Consider the following 19,178-nt stretch of genomic DNA (forward strand, 5'->3'; position numbering starts at 1 on the left):
AGACCCCAACCCAGCGAGCCCAGCTTCAGGTGAGATTGGGTCCCCGGCTGGGACCACCCGCCCATCACCCATCCCCCTCCATCTTCGGGGCCGCTCCCGGCTTCCAGAAGAGCCGCCCACACAGGAAAGAGATCAGCTCCTCCAAGACCCCAACCCAGCAAGCCCAGCTTCAGGTGAGATTGGGTCCCCGGCTGGGACCACCCGCCCATCACCCATCCCCCTCCATCTTCGGGGCCGCTCCGGGCTTCCAGAAGAGCCGCCCACACAGGAAAGAGATCAGCTCCCCAAGACCCCAACCCAGCGAGTCCAGCTTCAGGTGAGATTGGGTCTCTGGCTGGGACCACCCGCCCATCACCCATCCCCCTCCATCTTCGGGGCCGCTCCTGGCTTCCAGAAGAGCCGCCCACACAGGAAAGAGATCAGCTCCTCCAAGACCCCAACCCAGCGAGCCCAGCTTCAGGTGAGATTGGGTCCCCGGCTGGGACCACCCGCCCATCACCCATCCCCCTCCATCTTCGGGGCCGCTCCCGGCTTCCAGAAGAGCCGCCCACACAGGAAAGAGATCAGCTCCCCAAGACCCCAACCCAGCGAGTCCAGCTTCAGGTGAGATTGGGTCTCTGGCTGGGACCACCCGCCCACCACCCATCCCCCTCCATCTTCGGGGCCGCTCCCGGCTTCCAGAAGAGCCGCCCACACAGGAAAGAGATCAGCTCCTCCAAGACCCCAACCCAGCGAGCCCAGCTTCAGGTGAGATTGGGTCCCTGGCTGGGACCACCCGCCCATCACCCATCCCCCTCCATCTTCGGGGCCGCTCCCGGCTTCCAGAAGAGCCGCCCACACAGGAAAGAGATCAGCTCCTCCAAGACCCCAACCCAGCGAGCCCAGCTTCAGAAGAGCCACCCACACAGGAAAGAGATCAGCCCCTCCAAGACCCCAACCCCAGCGAGGCCAGCTTCAGCTTCAGCTGCAGTAAAGAAGGAGACCAGTGGAGACAGAAAGCCCCCACCAGCACCCACTGGAAGAAGAGATGGGAAGAAGACAGAATAAGAGATCACTCAGCAATAGAAACACCAACACGACCCCACCAGAATCCAGGGATCCAACACCAGCAAGACCTGAAAAGCACTACATAGATGAAGAAGAGGAGACAGACCTTAAAAATTATTTCATGAAGATGATGGAGAGCCTCAAGGAAGAAACGAGGAAATCCCTTAAAGAAATAGAAGAAAAAACAAACAAAAAAATCCATGAAATGGGGGGAAAAATTCAAGAAATAAACAAATCTCTCAAAGAATCTAAAGAGCACCAAGAAAAAACAACCAAGAAAATTAAGGAAACAGCTCAAACAGTTGAAGGATTGAAAGCTGAAATAGAAACGATAAAGAAAACACAGAATGAAGGGATGCTGGAAATAGAAAAGCTCGGTAAACGGTCTGGAATCACAGATGCAAGCATCACCAATAGAATACAAGAGATAGAAGAGAGAATCTCAGGTGTTGAAGACTCATTAGAGGACATAGCATCGTCAACCAAAGAAAATCTCAAAACCAACAAATCCTTAACACAAAATATCCAGGAAATATGGGACACCGTGAAGAAGCCAAACCTGAGAATAATAGGTATAGAAGAAGGTGAAGAACTTCAACTTAAAGGTACAGAAAACATATTCAACAAAATCATAGAAGAAAACTTCCCTAACCTAAAGAAAGATATGCCTATGAAAGTACAAGAATCTTACAGAACACCAAATAGGCTTGACCAGAAAAAGAAGTCACCTCGCCATATAATAATCAAAACATCAAACCTACAGAGCAAAGAGAAAATATTAAGAGCAGCTAAAGAAAAAGGCCAAGTAACATACAAAGGCAGACCTATCCGAATTACACCTGACTTCTCAATGGAAACGATGAAAGCCAGAAGATCCTGGTCAGATGTCCTACAAACGCTAAGGGAACAAGGATGCCAGCCCAGACTACTATATCCAGCAAAGCTCTCAATTACCATAGATGGAGAAAACAAAATATTCCATGACAAAGCCAGATTTAAACAATACGTATCCATGAATCCAGCTCTACAGAAAATGCTAGAAGGAAAACCTAGAGCCAAGGAAGATAACTACATTCACAAAGACACAGGCAATATAGAATCATACTTTACAAAACACTAAAAGAAAAAGGGAGGAGAAACTACACAAAATAACTTCACTAACAATAAATCAAGCGCAAACAAGGATCACCAATCAATGGTCATTAATATCCCTCAATGTCAATGGCCTCAACTTACCTATAAAAAGACACAGACTAGCAGAATGGATACGAAGACAGAACCCTTCCTTCTGCTGCATACAAGAAACACATCTCAACACCAAAGACAGACGTTATCTCAGAGTAAAGGGCTGGGAAAAGATCTTCCAATCAAACGGCCCCAAGAAACAAGCGGGCGTAGCAATCCTAATATCTAACAAATTAGACTTCAAATTAAAATCAATCAAAAGAGATGAAGAAGGGCACTTCATATTCATCAAAGGAAAAATACATCAAGACGAAGTCTCGATTTTAAATATCTACGCCCCAAATACAAAGGCACCTACATTCGTGAAAGAAACATTACTAAAGCTCAAAATGCACATAAAATCTCACACACTAATAGTAGGAGACTTCAACACTCCGCTCTCACCGCTAGATAGGACCTCCAGACAGAAACTTAACAAAGAAACAAAAGAATTAATAGAAGTTATGACCCAACTGGGTTTAACAGACATCTATAGAACATTCCACCCAAATACAAAGGGATATACCTTCTTCTCGGCACCACATGGAACCTTCTCTAAAATTGACCACATAATAGGAAACATAGCAAATCTCCACAGATACAAAAAAATTGGAATAACCCCCTGCATCTTATCAGACCACCATGCATTAACATTAGAATTCAACAATAACACAAATCGCAGAAACCCTACAAACTCATGGAGATTGAACAATGCACAATTGCACCATCCCTGGGTAAAGGAACAAATAAAAAAAGAAATTAAAGACTTCCTCGATTTCAATGAGAATGAAGACACAACATACACAAACTTATGGGACACTTTGAAAGCAGTGCTGAGAGGAAAGTTTATAGCACTAAGTGCCCACATGAAAAAACTGGAGAACAGTCATACTAGAGAATTAATAGCACAGCTGAATGTTCTAGAACAAAAAGAAGCAAACTCCCCCAGGAGGAGCAGACGCCAGGAAATAATCAAATTGAGGGCTGAAATCAATCAAGTAGAAACCAGGAAAACATTGAGAAGAATCAATGAAACAAAGAGTTGGTTCTTTGAGAAAATCAACAAAATAGACAAACCTCTGTCCAAACTAACCAAAAGACAGAGAGAGAACATGCTAATTAACAAAATCAGGGATGAGAAAGGGGACATAACAACGGACTCTGAGGAAATCAAGAGAATCATCAGGGCATACTTTGAAAATCTGTACTCCACAAAATTTGAAAATTTAAAGGAAATGGACAATTTCCTGGATAGATATCACTTGCCAAAACTAAATCAAGAACAGATAAATAATCTAAACAGACCTATAACCCCTAATGAAATAGAAGCAGTCATCAAAAGTCTCCCAAACAAAAAAAGCCCAGGCCCAGATGGCTTCAGTGCAGAATTCTACCAGAAATTCAAAGAAGAGCTCATTCCAATACTCGTCAAAGTATTCCACACTATAGAAGCAGGAGGCTCACTGCCAAACTCTTTCTATGAGGCTACAATTACCTTGATACCCAAGCCACACAAAGACACAACTAAGAAAGAGAACTATAGACCAATTTCCCTCATGAACATTGATGCAAAAATACTCAATAAAATACTTGCAAACCGGATTCAAGAACACATCAGAAAAATCATCCACCATGATCAAGTAGGCTTCATTCCAGGAATGCAGGGATGGTTCAACATTAGAAAATCTATCAATGTAATCCACCATATTAACAATCTGCGAAAGAAAAACCACATGATTATCTCACTAGATGCTGAAAAAGCCTTTGACAAAATCCAGCACCCCTTCATGATAAAGGTCCTAGAGAGATCAGGGATAACAGGAACGTACCTGAACATAATAAAAGCAATATACAGTAAACCAACAGCTAACATCAAACTAAATGGAGAGAAACTCAAAGCAATTCCTCTAAAATCAGGAACAAGACAAGGCTGTCCACTCTCTCCATATCTCTTCAATATTGTACTTGAAGTTCTAGCTACAGCAATAAGACAACAAAAGGAGATAAAGGGGATACAAATAGGAAAAGAAGAAGTCAAGCTTTCATTATTTGCAGATGATATGATAGTTTACATATGTGACCCAAAAAACTCCGCAAGGTTACTCCTAGAGCTGATAAACAGCTTCAGCAAAGTGGCAGGATACAAGGTAAACTCAAAAAAATCAGTGGCCCTATTATATACAGATGATGAAGTGACTGAGAAAGAAATCAGAGAAACATCACCTTTTACAATAGCCAAAAACAGCATCAAATATCTGGGGATAATGTTAACCAAGGAAGTGAAAGACCTGTATATCAAAAACTTTGTGTCTTTGAAGAAAGAAATCAAAGAAGATACCAGAAAATGGAAAGATCTCCCATGCTCTTGGATTGGTAGGATCAACATAATAAAAATGGCAATCTTGCCAAAAGCAGTCTATAGATTCAATGCAATCCCTATCAAAATTCCATCACAATTCTTCAAGGACCTGGAAAGATCATTAATCAACTTTATATGGAAAAACAAAAGGCCCAGGATAGCCAAAACATCCCTATACAATAAAGGAACTTCAGGAGGCATCACCATACCTGATTTCAAGCTCTATTATAGAGCTATAGTCCTGAAAACAGCTTGGTATTGGCACAAAAATAGGCAGGTAGACCAATGGAACCGAATCGAAAGCCCTAATTTTAACCCACACACCTATGAACACCTGATTTTTGACAAAGAAGCTAAAACTGTACAGTGGAAAAAAGAAAGCATCTTCAACAAATGGTGCTGGCATAACTGGGTAATGGTATGCAGAAGACTGCAGATAGATCCATGTTTATCGCCTTGTACAAAACTTAAGTCCAAATGGATCAAAGATCTCAACATACATCCAGCCACACTGAAACTTTTAGAAGAGAAAGTGGGAGATACTCTTCAACGAGTTGGTACAGGAGACCACTTCCTAAACATAACACCAGTGGCACAGGCACTGAGATCAACAATTAACAAATGGGACCTTCTGAAACTAAAAAGCTTTTGTAAGGCAAAGGACACAATCAAAAAGACAAAAAGGCAGGCCACAGAATGGGAAAAGATATTCACTAACCCTACATCTGACAGAGGGCTAATCTCCAAAATTTACAAAGAACTCAAGAAACAAGTCTCCAAAACACCAAAGGATCCACTTGAAAGGTGGGGTACAGAGCTAAATAGAGAATTCTCAGTAGAGGAGGCTAAAATGGCCAAGAGACACTTAAGAAAGTGCTCAACATCCTTAGCCATCAGGGAAATGCAAATCAAAACAACTCTGAGATACCATCTTACTCCTGTCAGAATGGCTAGAATCAAAAACACCGAAGACAATTTATGCTGGAGAGGATGTGGAGAGAGAGGATCACTCCTCCATTGCTGGTGGGAATGCCGACTCATACAGCCTCTTTGGAAATCAGTATGGAGATTCCTCAGGAAAATGGGAATTAATCTACCACTAGACCCAGCAATTCCACTCTTAGGCATTTATCCAAATGAGGCAGGTTCATACAACAAGGGCATCTGCTCCACTATGTTCATAGCAGCATTGTTTGTAATAGCCAGAACCTGGAAGCAACCTAGATGCCCCTCAACTGAAGAGTGGATAGAGAAAATGTGGTACATTTACACAATGGAGTATTACTCAGCAGAAAAAAACAATGGAATCTTGAAATTCGCAGGGAAATGGATAGCACTGGAAGAAACCATCCTGAGTGAGGTAACCCAGTCGCAAAAAGACAAACATGGTATGTACTCACTCATATATGGATTTTAAATATGGATCAGGATAGTGCCAGTCTGCACTTCCACAGATAGAGAGTCTGGGAAACAGGAAAGAACCTAAAAGATATGCATATATGCATAGTACCCAAGAGAAGAGGATGGAGACAAGATCCTCTGAATGGATGGGGAACAGGGCGAGGGGGGTAGTGGGACCTGGGAAGAGTAGAGGGGGTAAAGAGGAAGGGAGTTGGTCATGGGGGAACAGGAAGTTGAGGGGGTGGGGGTAAAATAGGGGGAAGAGGGAATCATAGGATCGAAGACAGATCAGGCACCAGAGTGACCTCGAGTGATCTAAAGGTATAACATCAATTGGCAAGCTAAGCAATAGTGGAAGGACCACCTCGAATGCCCATTCCTGATAATGAACTTGATGTCTATAACTATCCGGGAGCCTTCATCCTGGGACTGATGGAAGCAGAGGCAAACACACAACTAAGCACTGAACTGAACCCAAGGAACCCAGTGACAGAGAGAGAGGAGTGATGAGCAAATTGGCAAGGAATGGGCTGGCAAAACCAGCAGAGACGGCTGATCTGAACAGGGGAGTGCTCTTGGACCCCAGACCGACAGTGGGGAGGCCAGAATGGGACTGATCTGGACCCCCCAAATGTGAGTGTCAGTGAGAAGGCCTGGGCAACCTATGGGGCTCTGAGCTGTGGATCAGTGTCTATCCCTGGTATACAATCTGTCTTCATGTGCCTATGGCACAAAGAGAGATGCTCTCTCAGCCTGGACTCTTAGGGGAGTGCCTTGACCCTACCAAGAGTGAAATGATAGACTCTAGACATCCCCTATGTGGAGGGATTTGGCAATAGGGTGGGAGGGAGGGTGGAAGGGGAGTGCGGGAGGAGGGGAGGGAGAGGGAACTGGGATTGACATGTGAAACAAGCTATTTAAAATTAAAATAAAAAATGATTAAAAAAAAACAAACAAACAAACAAACAAACAACAATAACAACAACAAACCCAAAAAACCAAAACTAATAAAATTCAAACCAAACCACCACGACAAACCCAACAAAAACCTAGCAACTGTTGGGCGGTGGTGGGGCACACCTTTAATCGCATCACTCTGTGTAGTTCTGGCTGTCCTGGAACTCACTCTGTAGATCAGGCTGGCCTTGGACTCAGAGATCTGCCTGCCTCTGTCTCCCAGTGCTGGGATTAAAGACATGTGCCACCTTGTCCTGCCTATGTTGGTCTTAAACTCAGTATGTAGTCCTTTCTGGCTTCAAACTCAAAACAGTCCTCTTGTTCAGCCTTTGTGCTGGGATTACAAACATGTGCCACCATGTTCAGCATGAGGGACAAATGTCTGGGAAAAATCCAACCTAAAAGACCTAAGAGGTGTCAATGACTACAAAGACAACCCTTGGCCTGGATAGCATTGCCAGTGGCTTCTATCATAATCAAGGAGAATTTGAGTCTGAAGCAAATTTTCCCTGAAGACAGAAGAAAGAGGGAGTATCCCTAAAGCCACTCTGAGAATCTTAGTTCTACAACTTGATGACAAAGGCAGATACAAAAGCCTTTCTATTTATTGGCTGATGTTTTTTTTTTGAGACAGGGCCTCTCTACATATCCCTGACTGTCCTGGAACTCACAGGAACTCACAATAGGAACTTCATACCCCTATTACCATGCCTTCCCTGACATGACAGACTGTACCTTCAAACTATGAGCCTGAATGAACCTTTCATCCCTTAAGTTACTTTCTGTCAGAGTCACCAGAAAAAGAGCAGGGAGCCTCACTTGAGAAAATGCCTCCATAAGATCAGTCTGTAGGTAAGCCTGTAGACCAGGATCTAAGTAAGTTTGGATCCACAGAACCTATGTAAAAAGCTGGGCAGGGCAGTGCACATCTGTGACCCTAGAGCTGAGGGGTAGGGACAGCAGATCCCTGAAGCTTATTTGTCAGCTAGCCTGGCTGAACTGATGAACTACAGGTTCAATGAGAGCTTCTGTCTCGAAGAATAAAGGTGGAGAGCAATGGAAATTCTGGCATCTACACATGTGCTCACATACATGTATATGTATCTACACACACACACACACACACACACACAGAGAGAGAGGGAGAGACAGAGAGAGAGAGAGAGAGAGAGAAAGACGGAGAGAGAGAGAGAGAGAGAGAGAGAGAGAGAGAGAGAGAGAGAGAGAGAGCCAGGCATGGTGGGCAGGGGCTTAATCAGCTCAAAGTAAGCAATCATCAAGGGGCAGACATAGTGGTATATGCAAACAATCTCAGTACTTATGATGCTGAGGCAGGAGAAGGATGAATTCAAGTCCAGCCTGGGCTACATAGTGAGACCTCTTTCAAAAGCAACAATGACAAAATCAATCACTGAAAATCACATTAAAAGATGGATAAAGGGCTGAAGAGATGGCTCAGTGTTATTAAAAACGCTTGCTGTTTTTGCTCAGGATCCTGAGTTTGGTTCCCAGCACCCGTGTCAGGCAGCTCACAGCTGTTTATAACTCCAGCTCCACAGAATCTAATGCCATTTTCCGGTCTTTGTGGGTATTCACAAACATGTGGCAAGAAGGCAGACAGACAGACAGGCACACACACACAAATAAAAATCATAAATCTTAAAAAAATTAACCAGGTGGTGGTGGCACACGCCTTTAATCCCAGCACTCGGGAGGCAGAGGCAGGTGGATCTCTGTGAGTTTGAGGCCAGCCTGGTCTGCAGAGAGAATTCCAGGACAGCCTCCAAAACAATACAGAGAAACCCTGTCTCAAAAAAAAATCCGCAAATAGAATTTTTTTTGCATCTACTAAACTTAACAGAGTTACTGTATGTTAAAAATCAATACACAGAAATACATAAAGATTTCTCAGAAGGCCTAGTTCAGACCTCTAATCCCAGCTACTCAGAAGTCTGAGGCAGGTATTCAAAGCCAATATGGACTACAGAGTTACTTCCAGGCCAACCTGAGTAAGTTATTAAGACCCTATCTCAAAACATATTTTAGGCAAGCATGATGGTACATGTCTTTAGTCCCAGGAGGTAGAGGCAAGTGGATTTCTGTGAATTTAAGGCCAGCCTGTCCTACATAGCAAGTTCCAGGTCAACCAGGGCCAAGCAGTGAAAGCCTATCTCAAAAAAACAAAAAAAATTAAAGATCTGGGACTGTCCTATTTATTATTGCTGTAATGAAACACGATGACCAAAAGCAACTTAGGGAGGAGTTGTTTACATTACAACTTAAAAGCTCATTACTGAGAGAAGCCAGGGCCGGAACTCAGAGCAAGGGCCTGAAGGCAGGCGCTGATGCAGAGGCCATCTCAGTAGTATAGCTCAACTACTGAGCTATAATCCCTGTCCTGGGTATTTTTATGTCAACTTGACATAAGCTAGAGTCACCAGAAAAGAGGGAGCAGGGAGCCTGGCCTATTTGATATTTTTTTAATCAAAGAAGGAAGGGAATCTTTTTAATCTGATTTGGGACATCTATCAAACATCCTAAGAACACCATACACCATGGGGTATTGGCTACTTTTCTTGTTGCTGTGACAAAATTCCTGACAGAAAATAATTTAAGGGATGAAGGGTTCATTCAGGCTCACAGTTTGCGGGTACAGTCTGCCATGTCAGGGAAAGCATGGTGATAGGGGTGTGGAGTACTTTGTGTCCACAGTCAAGAAGCAGAGAGATGAATATGGACACTTTCTTTTGTTTTCCTTTTGTTCAGTCAGGGACAGCAACCAATAGGGTATACCATGAACATTCATTGTAGGTCTCTCTTCCTCAGTTAAATCTTTCTGGAAACATGATCATAGACAAACCTCTGAGTGTCTATGAGGAGATTCTAAAAGCCTGATATTGGTTCTTTTTTGTTGCTATTGCTTCTTTAGTCAATCTTAAACTAGAAGTCCTTGCCAGTACCATAAGACAAGAAAATGAAAATGGTGTAAGGTTTGGGAAAAAAGACAAAAAAACCTGTCATTATTAGACGATAGCTTGTTTATTAAAAACTATCTCAAATCAACCTACAGACTAATCATTAGAGTTAATGAGAGTTTATCCAAGTTGGTAGATTAAAAAAAAGTGATAGGAGTAGGTAGAGATTTCTTAGGATATAAAGTAATAATTATAAGCCAGCACTGTACTGCAGCCTGTAATTGTAGCACTCCAGAAGTGGAGGTAAGAGGAGGATAAGGACTTCAGGGTTATCCTTGGATACATAGTGAGTTCAAGGTCTGCACAGAGACAGAGGAATGATATGAAAATATGAAGGGTGTTTGTGAGACTCTCAGTTCAATCTCCAGGATTATGAAATAAAGAAAAGAAGAAAGGAAAAAGCCAGGCAATCATGGAATTATGGCCCAGAGTATAATCCCTAACATCAAAAAGGCAAGCTGCAACCTTAGAGATACCATTCACTAAATTTATCTATATTCAGAATATCTAAATAGCTCCTATGACACAATGCAAAACAATCTAACTGACACGGGTAAAAGGCTTGGCCAGATGTTTCACTAGAAAGAAAATGAATGGCCATTGAATAATACATGGAAAGTGTTCATCAGGTGTCAGAAAATAGAAATTGAGCAAGACACCACTTCATACGTATTAGAATGGTTGTAATCCACTGATTAACAGTTGGACATATTGGTATAATTCAATCACTTGGGAGGCAGAGGCAGGAGGAACTTCAAGATTAAAAGACTAGCCTGGGCAACATAGTGAGTTCCAGGCTAACCTAAGCTACATGGGACTCTGTGTCAAATAGAACTCCACCCTCCCCTGCCAAAAAAAACCCAAACTGTTGGTGTGGACCTCACAGACTATGGATAGAAATGTGCAATAGTTATTAGATCTAAAACAGCCTGGCAGCCTTTTATCAAGTGACGCACCTACTCCACTAGGTGTTACCCCAGAGAAAAAAGCAGGCAGCCAGCCACCCAAAGATCTGTTCATGAATGATCATGGCAGCTTTAATTTAAAATAGCTTGGACCCAGGTGGTGGTAGCACACACCTTTAGTTACAGCAATCAGGAGACAGAGGCAGATAGATCTCTACGAGTTTGAGTCCATCCTGGTCTAAAGATCCAGAACAACCAGTGTTACACAGAGAAACCCTATCTCAAAACGAAACAAAAACAAAACAAAACAAAAGCCTGGAGATGCTCAAATCAATCAGCACACAGACAAAGTGTATATTTGTATTCAGCTACTCAGGAATGATCTACCATTCTACCATTCCAAAAAGTGTTGGCAAATATCAGATACATGCTAAACCACAGAACCTAGACACAAGAGACTGAATACTCATGGGTTCACTTAAAAGTCCAAGAATGGGCAACATAAGTCTATTATGACAGAACTCAGGTGAGTGGTTGCCCAGGGAGGTAGTAGACTGGCTAGCAGGGGTACCTAAGAATTGTGTAGGGAGACAGAAATGTCCTAGATTAGGCCATCAACAGTACAGCTATTATTTATGCACTATAATGTTTACAAAGAAAAGAAGGTAAAAGCAGAGGGTGGAGAGGAGGTTTGACATTACTCCTGGGGAAAATGATTGCAAAGTGGGAAGCTTCTTGAGTGCAGATTTTTGCTGTAGTTTTGAGACAGGTTCTGGCTATGTAATTCTGACTAGTTTGGAACTTGCTATGTAGCCCAGACTGGCCTTAAAGTCAAGGCAATCCTTTTGTTTCAGTCTCCTAAGTACTGTGATTACTGGTGAGTACCAGTACATCTGGCTTTATTAATTTAAAATTGTTTTTTGTTGAGACTGGGATTTATTTATCCTAGGCTAGCCTCAAACTCATTTATGTAGCCAAGGCTAGCCCTGAACTCCTAACCCTCCTGCCCCTACATCTCTAGAATTACAGGAGTATATCACCATATGTTTTACATTGTTTTAAGCAAGAACCTTGTTATGTTGATAGTCATGAACTTCTTCCCTGAAGTGAATCTCCTGTTTCAGCCTAAGTGGTAGGACTTCAGATGATAATGCTCTGTTTCTTCTTTTTATTTAAATAATTATTTTATTTTAATTATGTATATGTGTGGTGGTAAATGGACACTAGTAAAGGCACCTATAGAAGGCAAAAGAGGGCACTGGGTCTCCTGGATTGTGAGTTACAGGGAGTTGCTAGCTGCCTAATGTGGGTGCTAGGAAACACATTTGGGTTTGAGCAAAAGTAGCAAAAACTCTTAATTTTTCCAGCCTTTCATCTTTCATTCCCTCCCCTCTGTCTATCTCTCTCTCCTTCCTTCCTTCTTCTTTCCTTCTTTTTTTTCCTCCCCCTCCTTCTTTTGCTTTTTTCAAGACAAGTTTCTCCGTATAGCTTTGGAGCTTGTCCTGGAACTCACTCTGTAGAACAGGCTGGCTTGAACTCAGAGATCCACCTCCCTCTGCCTCCTGATTAAAGGTTTGTGGCGCCATCGCCTGGCTCCAGCCTGTTTCTTAATGTGGGAGAAATTTACAAGGGTGTGCCAAGTTTGTGAAAAGTTGTCCAGTCACACCTTACAGTCTGTGTTCTTTCTTTCTTTCTTTCTTTTGTTTTTTTTTTTTAAAGGTAGAAGTCATTTTTTTTTGGTTTTTTCGAGACAGGGTTTCTCTGTATTGTTTTGGAGGCTGTCCTGGAACTAGCTCTTGTAGACCAGGCTGGCCTTGAACTCACAGAGATCCGCCTGCCTCTGCCTCCCGAGTGCCGGTATTAAAGGCGTGCGCCACCAACGCCCGGCAGGTAGAAGTCATTTTTAAAGATTTATTATGTTTACAGTGTTCTGCCTGCATGTATGCTTGCAGGCCAGAAGAGGGCACCAGATTTCATTATAGATGGTTGTGAGCCACCATGTGGTTGCTGGGAATTGAACTCGGGACCTCTGGAAGAACAGCCAGTACTCTTAACCTCTGAGCCATCTCTCCAGCCCCTGTGTTCTTTTTGATATATATATTTTCAATAAAAATTATAAACATCTGGGGCTTAGTGGTAAAGTGCTTAGCAAGCATGAGGCAGTGGGTTTGATCCCTATCATTGCAAAACTAACAAACCAAACAACACCCCATAAAAACACTATAAATATTAATAGATACAGATTAACTGCTTTTATTTACTAACATCAAGCAGTTGGCAAAATAAGCAATTTAAAACAATACCATTTACAAAAGTTAGAATTATAAGGAACCTAGAAATAAGTTCAATAGAATACATGTGTGGTTTACAGAGAAAATGATCCAACTCCATTAAAAATGACCTATATAAGACTCCATGTTCCACTCTAAGCCAATGTGCATACCTAGTTCAATCTCCCAGTAACCATCAACTTCCCAGCATGCTTTCAGTTCGTACCCTGCCAAACAAGGTATAAGAAGGAGGGGTTGAAATGGCTACCAAACTCCTGAAGAATAGAGTAGGGTATCTGCTCTTTCATCTCAAACCCTATAATTAGGAACATGGGGTGGGTGTGAACCCATACTACACAGGGTACTCCTACTCCATGGACAGAGGTGAGCATCTCTAAGTGTTAAGGACCTGAATATTTATGCAAAAGTAATTTGTTGAAACTTTTACAGGCATATCTAATTAAGATTTCAAAACACCACTCCATCTAACAAGGTATCTTGGCACTAATTTCCCAGATGTTTGGAATGAGTTTTCAGATGGAGTTGTTCTGGGTGACATGTACTTTGCCAAGTTTAAACAAGCCATGCAGAAGGCAGCCAGAGTAATACTCTTTACCTGAGCCCACTGTGACCTGGGAAGATGCAGGGCTCCATGGATCAGGTATCCCCAGAAAGTGAGGTGAACTGCTTTTCCTTTTAGCACAATAACCAATAGGTAACTTCCTGCCATCACAAGCGGACTAATATACAACATAGCCCATGCTGACAAAGAGGTGGGACTGGAGTGGTGGCTTGGTGGTTAAAAGCATTGTATATTCTTTCAGAAGACCTTAGTTTGATTTCCAGGACCTATATGGTGGCTCACAACCATCTGTAACTCCAGTTTCAGGGGAATCTGATACCCTCTTCTGACTTCTGAGGGCACCAGACACGCAAGCAAATTGTATAGACATACATGCAGGCAAAATAGCCATATACATAAAATAAATAAAACAAAACCAAAACACCGAAGAGTCAATACAACCTTAGATACAAACTTCAAAAATGACTGAGCCAGATATAGTAGTATATACCTCTAATCCCAGTACTTGGGAGGCTGACACAGGAGAATAACAAGTTCAAGGGCAGCTTGAGAAATGTAGTAAGCCCCTATCTTAAAAAATGGCTGGGTGGTAGTGGCACACACCTTTAATCCCAGCACGTGGGAGGCAGAGTCAGGCGGATTTTGAGGTCAGCCTGGTCTACAAGAGCTAGTTCCAGGACAGCCTCCAAAGTCACAGAAAAACCCTGCCTCGGAAAACCAAAAAAAAAAAAAAAATGGGGGCAGAGGCTGGTGGGGTGGGGGAGGCTCGGGCTCAGTGGTAGACTTGCTTAGCATGCAGGAAGCCTTGAGGTATGTCCTCAGTAACATATTAACAAACAAAGAGATTAGTAATGTGGCTGCATTGATGAATACATTTCTTTTTTTGGTTTTACGAGACAGGGTTTCTCTGTATTGTTTTGGAGGCTGTCGGTCCAGCCCGGCCTCGAACTCACAGAGATCCGCCTGCCTCTGCCTCCCGAGTGCCGGGATTAAAGGCGTGCACCACCACCACCACCACCACCACCGCCCGGCGATGAATACATTTCTATAAGAAATGGCAGTTCTGGATAAAGAAGGCTATGGGCACTCAGAATTTCCAGTGGCTTAAATGTTTGTCTTCAGAGGTTTTCTGAGTGACAGGTCCATGGAAGCAAGTGTGTGTAGGTCGTTTCTAGGTTCTACTGGGTTCCCAAAACTTCCACAGGGGGCTGTTACCAAACTTTGGTAACCTGTGTTAGCTTAAAGGAACATTTCCCTCCACTCAGTGCCCACGTCTGTTAACTATTCAGGATTAAAATCTTGAGCACCTTGGAGTGGGTCCATTTGATAACTGCCATCTTCCATATGAACTTCTGGAAACCTGAGCCCAATGGCCACCTTGTAGCTCCATGCTATGATGACTATCTTGAAGAAAATGTCTAAGGCTTTTTCCAGCTGGGCTCCTATTGTTCTAGAGCCTCATCTGTCTGACACTCCCTCATGTGGTACCTAGTATGGCCATCTGAGTGGCCTACTTACTGTTCCCTAAGTTACTTTGCTGGGCACAGCTTTTACCCTGTTGTGCCAGATGGCTGCCCTTATAGGTCCCACAAAGGTCAGCTTAGACAAAGCCCCATTCTGGGCCAGCATCTCCCCCGAGGATGGCTCTTGGTTCCTCAGAGTAACCTCAATGTCTACCTCTGGCATCTCCCATCAGTGGGATGTGGGTTACAGCTCATGTTCAGAGGGCTTTGTCCTGGTCTCACACACTTCAGAAATGACTGGCTTGCTGGGAACTAGACACTGAAAGAAACAATGAGAATACTGGCCTGCAGATTTCTCTAAGTAGACAGTGTTTGTTTATGATCAAATTCCAACAGATTGGGAGGAATCAGGACAGACTCCAGCCAATGTATTGGCGGCAATGGACAGGTTTGCTGAGTCACAGTTGCCCCACACCCATAACTGTTTGTCCTTGTTTCCTTTGGGATTAACCAGACATAGAACCTGCTCTCCTTGTTTTAGCTCAGTCCCTGCAACCGACAGGAACCTGGCTTCAAGTCACTCAAGGGAGGTGAGGTAGGACTATGGAAGGTGGGGGCGGGAGGCAGCCATTCTTCTCAGGGATGGGGGTGACCCTGCCTTTACTGCTGGCTTAATGGCTCTCACTGATCTCTTTTTAAGTAAGGAACATGAGAAGAACTAAAATCTAAAAAGTGTGGGAGTGGGGGCAATTAGAGAGGTAGCTGGAAGGAAGTCTCTCATCTTTGCCACCCCCTCATATTGCCCAAGGATCATGACAGGGGAAGAAGCTACCTAAGGACATGTGATGACTTAGGAGAATTAGGGCATGATTAAGATCTCCAGCCACAACTATTAGTCAGATAAGGGCAAAGAGCCCTGAGTACCAACTGGCCTATGGTCAGGTGAGGCTTGACCTTTTGTTTTATAAACCCAAATTACACCCAAGGGTTGTTGTGGATGAGGGACCTACCTAGCTTCCCAAGGTAGAGTTCTGGGCTGTAACTGAGGATCAGCTGGCTTCCAGCTGGAATGAGATGGGGGAGTTTGTTAGGGAGGTTTGGGCTAAAAATGTAACAAAAGGTCTCCTTCCTACACCTTGGGGCTCCATGAGTCACCAGACTTTTGGGAGAATGCCAAGGTCATCATGACACAGCAAGAATCTTACCAGCCCAAGGGAGAAGTCAATTTTGAAATGACTCAAGAAGAGGCATGGACTCCGAGTGCCAGATCACTGCTCACACAGGCCTGTTAGCAGGATGGACCCTGAGTACTCAGAGTCTATGGCTATCACACAGTCTAGGTGGGAAAAGTGATGCATAGAGATGAGCCCTGTAGTGAGCCCATCTGCCCATGTGGACTCCCAGATCTACACCTTTTCTTCTGCATAAGGGAAAAACAGTCACTTTCCTGTCTCACCAAGGTCTTATTGGCTGTGGGGGAGATGGCTTTTTAGGTCCAGTTACTTCCCCCTACCAGTCCATAAGGAAAAGGTTTTATAGAGTGCTTCACTAAGGATTTCTGTTTCCTTGCTTGTTTGGGTGGGAGTTCTGAGAAGAGGAGTGGCTACAGTGAGGCAGCTACATGGACTCAACTTGCCCTAGTGTGTTCCAGTTTCCTAGGCTTGGGACCTGCCAGTCACTGGATTCCTTTTAGTTTCTAGATCACACTGAGCTTATTCTCAACTTAGAGGACAATTGTCCTCTTATTTTCAACTTGCCTTGGTTTTTTAGGTCCACTTGGTACCTGTGTGTTGCAGGGGTCTTAGTATACAAGAGCCCATTTGTGACTTCTGTTACATACAACTCCCTAAAATCCTGTTGGTTTGCTTGCTCCCAAAAGACACTGTCCCCACAAGGAGGATAGGGACTGGGGCTGTTGTGGATTGGAGGACACACTTGATTGCTACATTGAATGAATGGAGAACTTGCAGGTCTCCTAGATTAGCTAGCACTTTGTCTGCCTCATACATTCAGTAAAGTGTCAGGCAGGAGATACTCTGGGGGCTGTCCTAGCACAGGGTCTGTCTGTCTCAGGTCCAATGAGAAGAACAGAGATAAAAAATGATTCTCTTCAGCAAACCTCTCTCTCTTCCCCACCCCCTTCTGCTGGAACTAGTGCTTCCCATTTTTACTCTGAAAGCCTCAGTTCTCACTCCCAGAGCAGAGGAGAGCAAAGGGGAACCGTACCGATTGCAGTGAAATGAAGTTGCTCAATTTCAGGCTAGAATTCACATAATCAGCCTAGGATAAAGCCAAAGGCTGTTTGGTCCTCGTTTGTTAGATGAAGAATACTAATGTTCAGAGAAATGTAGACATTTTTTCCAGGTCACACAACAAGCTATCAATGAGGTATCTAAGAGTTCAGATCTGCCAGATGTAAACTATCTTTGTTGTTTGGATTATTATTGTTGCAAGCTTATGAAAGCATAGGTGGGACAGGGGAAATCATCCTTAGTTACTTTCTCTTCAAGGTGGTCCTTTAGATTGAAGGGCCTAATAGTCAGAGTCCTATATGCTAAGGTTTGTGGTTGATACATGCATGCATGACTCCTTTAAGGGGACTAGGCTGGAGCCGGGCGGTGGTGGCACACGCCTTTAATCCCGGCACTCGGGAGGCAGAGGCAGGAGGATCGCTGTGAGTTCGAGGCCAGGCTGGACCCACAGCCTCGAAAACAATACAGAGAAACCCTGTCTCGTAAAACCAAAAAAAAAAAGGGGGGGGGACTAGGCTGGAGCCAGGGCTGAGGGTAGGAATCCTGTACTGTGTGTTTCAACTGGGTACCTCTCTTGAGTCTTAGAGTTACAGGGAGTTAGGGGACAGTGCCTTTGGGTGTCTCTTCCTTGCCTTTTCAGTAGCTGAACCCTTCTCTCTGCTTCTGCATTCCTTTTCTAAGTTTTCCCACTCTCAGTTTTGCTCTGAAATATAAGGCTGACAAAGAACAGGTCTGGCAAAGGGGGTGGCATGTTTGATTTCCTCTTTTTTGGTAGTACTATGAATTGAACCTAGGGCCTCATGCATAAGAGCTTAGTACTTTACCACTGACTGAGCTACAGCCCTAATCCTTAGTGGGTGGCAATGCTATGTATGAACAAAGAACCACAGAGTTCACCCAGCACTGAGGGGCCCAGAGTGTGGAAGGTGCCCTCTCAAGAACACACCAGCTCTGACGAAGTTCTTGCTCAAGATTACACAGTAAGTTAATAGTGAAGATGGTTACAAGAGAGTGAGCTGATTCCAGTGTTAAAAGCAAGTGATTGAGCTTACCTTTTCCATAATACCCTTGTCATTGAACATGACCTGCTGCTGCAAAGCACACGAGAGGGTGCCCCCACCTACCCCAGTCTCACTGTGTACCATCATCAACACACCACCCCTCTGACTATGCTTCTGTTCTTCAGTTTTTCCTAACAGCATATTGGTAGTTGTTTTAGTTAGACAACTGGGAACCAGGTGGAATCAACAGAAATCTGCAGTAGGCTTTGGAAGATGTGGCAAAGAGGAGGTGTTTGCCTCCAGGGAACTTCATACAGTAGAGAGAAAAGAGGCAGAGGCAGGACCTCAGATTCTTTCACTGAAATCAACTGTAACATTTGTCAAATTATAGATTTGGAAAACATATAGACTGAATAGCACTTCCTGGTTGTACCTCAGTTTTTTTTCCATCCAGGAGGAAGAAGTCCAAGTAGATATAGTGCTTTAGAACTTGGATGCTCCAAGTCTGGTCCGCATTCAATGGCTGAGCATAGATTTCTGAAAGGCCTTGCAAATGAAAAATTTGGCAGGTACTGACTGCTGTGATGATCAGGACACACAGGTGGGAACATATGCCATAGAGTTCAAACTATTAGAGCCTGTGTGGCCTTTTGCAGTCAGTTGGGAAAGTTCAGATAAAGAGAGAGAAGTGCCTTGCAAAATGCTACATTTGATTTTTTAGACTTAAGGCCTGAGGGGAGA

At 43.6% G+C, this 19,178-nt stretch overlaps 1 protein-coding gene across 1 annotated transcript in view; it reads right to left on the minus strand.

Moving 5' to 3' along the window:
* G6pd (glucose-6-phosphate dehydrogenase) overlaps positions 1–19,178 on the minus strand; it is a 28,440-nt gene that overhangs the window by 8,322 nt on the left and 940 nt on the right. The window lies entirely within an intron of this gene.

The sequence above is a fragment of the Mesocricetus auratus genome, unplaced genomic scaffold, assembly GCF_017639785.1.
Source record: "Mesocricetus auratus isolate SY011 unplaced genomic scaffold, BCM_Maur_2.0 Super-Scaffold_100003, whole genome shotgun sequence".
Taxonomy (NCBI): domain Eukaryota; kingdom Metazoa; phylum Chordata; class Mammalia; order Rodentia; family Cricetidae; genus Mesocricetus; species Mesocricetus auratus.